The 2,942-nt window shown below is 51.3% G+C and overlaps 1 pseudogene; it reads left to right on the forward strand.

Moving 5' to 3' along the window:
* The first annotated feature begins 260 nt into the window (after nucleotides 1–260).
* LOC149333713 (uncharacterized) lies at nucleotides 261–1,080 on the forward strand (annotated as a pseudogene).
* Nucleotides 1,081–2,942: the final 1,862 nt, after the last annotated feature.

A 2,942-nucleotide genomic window follows, 5' to 3' on the forward strand; every position in this document is an offset into this window, starting at 1 on the left:
AGAGAGAGGGAGCAGACAAAGCCGGGCAAAGATAGTTTGAGGATAGTAGGCCAGTTCGTTGCTACAACTGCGGTGGTGTCGTGCACTTTGCAGTCAAATTTCCTAAGCAGCGGTTGATGTTCTCGTGCATCGATGATAGCGACGAGAATCTAGAGCTCCTTAGGCCATACTTGCACGAATTGCAGGTTAACAGGAAACCTTTCAAAGTGCAGGTTAACAGGAATTGCAGGTTAACAGGAAACCTTTCAGGAAACCTTTCAATGGACGTTGTCCATCCGTCCTATGTTACAGCAGACGATTTCACAGGGGAAGTCTCGTGGATAAAACAGGCGGCAGCGAACACCTGAAGTGTATGCCTGCCGATGGCTTGAGTGAGGATTTGCGGACCGCTTGGAGAGCTGTTATCTGAGGCCGCAGTTTCGAAGGCCATGCGACTTCAATTCCCATACCGCCCGTCGAATCGATCAGACCAATTGCTACGCGAGAGAGGCCAGAAACTTGAAAATGGGGTGGTACAAGCGTTCACAAGGTATAAAACTCTCCAGCTCGCATGTCAGTTGAGTCGAATTCCCGAACCTCAGGTAGCTAGCGATGCACCAGGCACCCTATCGCTGGAAACCAATGAGGGGGGTGAAGAGCCAACGGGGTATAGAAGGCAGAGGGATGACCGAGCAGATGAGCGACAAGACTTCGACCACGGAGTCAGTAAATGAGGCAAAGAATGCTAAAGGCACAGTATTATCTTCAGCTTCGCGTAATTTTGATCACCTTCTGCAGGTGAACAGGGAGTCCCTCATAAAAGAACAAAAATAGGACCCCACCTTGGAAAGATTGCGCCTTATAGCCGAAGAGGGCATCGCGAGACGCAACATAACGATGCATGATTAAGGAGGCTTACTGTGCCGACACTACCTGGAGAAAAAAGGCAAAATACTTGATCAGTTGGTTGTGCCTGAAAGGTACAGAGCGGATATTCTGAGTCTCTGCCACGGGAATAGCTAGTCAGGACATTTCGGAATCAATAAAAAAAAGGAGCGGCTACTAAAGGAATATTACTGGCCAGGATGTTTCAAAGATTAAGAACGCTACGTGAAATCGTGCGATGCCTGCCTGCGCGTGGGAAAGCCGAGAATGACATGGAAGGATCCACTAAAAATTGTGCCATTGGTCTCGGAACCTTTCCGCCGGCTTGTAATAGACAGAGTAGGCCCTTTGCCTAAAACTGTCAGGCTACAAGTACCTGCATACTATGCTTTGTCCCGCCACAAAATTTCCCGAAGCAGTTCCGTTGAAGGATTTGAGCTCTGCAGAAATAGTTGACACTCTTTTGTCGGTTTTCGCTCGAATAGAGTTTCCGGCCGAAATCCAAGCTGATCAGGCGACAGTTTTTACAAGCGCTTTGACGACCCCGTTCCTAGAAAGGCGCGGAGTAAAACTGCTACACAGCTCGGTGTATCATCCGCAGTCTAACAGTGTAGAAAAACGGCATTCAGTGCATAAACGGGTGTTACGTGCTCTTTGTTACGAGCGCAAAGCCGACTGGGAGGTCTGTCTGCCGGCCACACTGTTCGCTTTACGAACAGTCCCCCGCGAAGCCACGGGCTTCACCCCAGCAGAACTTGTGCACGGAAGAACACTCCGCTCCTCTCCGAATGCTGAGAGAAATGTGCGAAGGGACAGGAGAGATCCAAACAATGGTTGAGTACGTGCCTCAGCTACTTGACCGGCTTAACGATACAATGGATAAGTAAACCGAAATATTGCCACGTATCATTGTAGTGTTTGTTCGTTCACGCTCAAGGCTGCAGGAAAGGGTTGTTATCACTTTTGTTCGTGACGCGAGAAGCGACCACACTAATCTCGATTGATCGCAGCCATGAAAGGCTGCATCTAGGTTTTTCCAGATTTCTGTAGATGTTCTTGTCTTGTTATCTGGAAGTTTCCTTGCCGGCTTTAAATTGAGCGATGCCGCGAGCGGCGGACATTCGTAGATCGACGACCGACGAGCACGTTTGTTGCTTACGCCGCCGCCGAGTGATTCAGTTCTTTTGAGGGCGCAAGTCAGCCCAAATAAAGAGCTTCGTTTCCAAGACTGGTTGGTGTCTTCCTGACCGCTGGACTGCCGTCACTACAACGTGACATCTGGTGGAGGTGCGGGGTAGCCTTTCATATTCCGGACACCCCCTACAAGTCGTGACGTCAGCCCTCTAAGTCATTCACCGCAAGACCTGACTCCAGTTCAAGTTCACCGCGCAAGCCGACGTCTGCTAGGGGACGCACCTGAGTTCGGGACTCTGCCGGACCCTACCCGGAAGCGAAAGCCAGCAGCAACGTCCACCATGAGCTTGCCCCAGACGACGACCCCAATCATTCTGCAGCAGCCCCGGGTGCCACCAACCTTCGACGCTTCGCCTGGCGCCGACCCCGAAGAATGGCTGGAGCAGTTCGACCGTGTGGCTGTCTTTAACTGGGACGATGCCATGAAATTTAGGTACGTCTTCTTTGCCCTGGAGGGACCATCAAGAGTCTGGTTTGAGAATGAGGAAGCCAGCCTCGCGAATTGGGAAACCTTCAAAGAGCAGCTTCTCAAGACTTTCACAAACGTCGTGAGAAAGGAGAGAGCCCAGCAGCTGCTACAGTCTCGCATACAACACCCAAACGAGAGCGTTGCAGTGTGCACTGAGGAGATGAAGCGTCTCTTCCGGCGTGCCGACTCGAACATGAACGAGGAAGAAAAGGTCAAGCTGCTTATGCGAGGAGTTAAAGAACAACTCCTTGCCGGCCTCGTACGGAACCCACCGAAAACCGTGGCGGAATTCATAGAAGAGGCCTCCACGATGGAAAAAACTCTTGACGCCCGAGCCCGCCAATATGAGCGCCAGCAGCGCGTTTTTTCAGCAAACTGCCTGGACGCCGCTAACAACGATAGCCTGCGGGAGGTT

Source organism: Amblyomma mixtum, chromosome 8 (assembly GCF_055824585.1).
Source record: "Amblyomma mixtum isolate Tamu chromosome 8, ASM5582458v1, whole genome shotgun sequence".
Lineage (NCBI taxonomy): Eukaryota > Metazoa > Arthropoda > Arachnida > Ixodida > Ixodidae > Amblyomma > Amblyomma mixtum.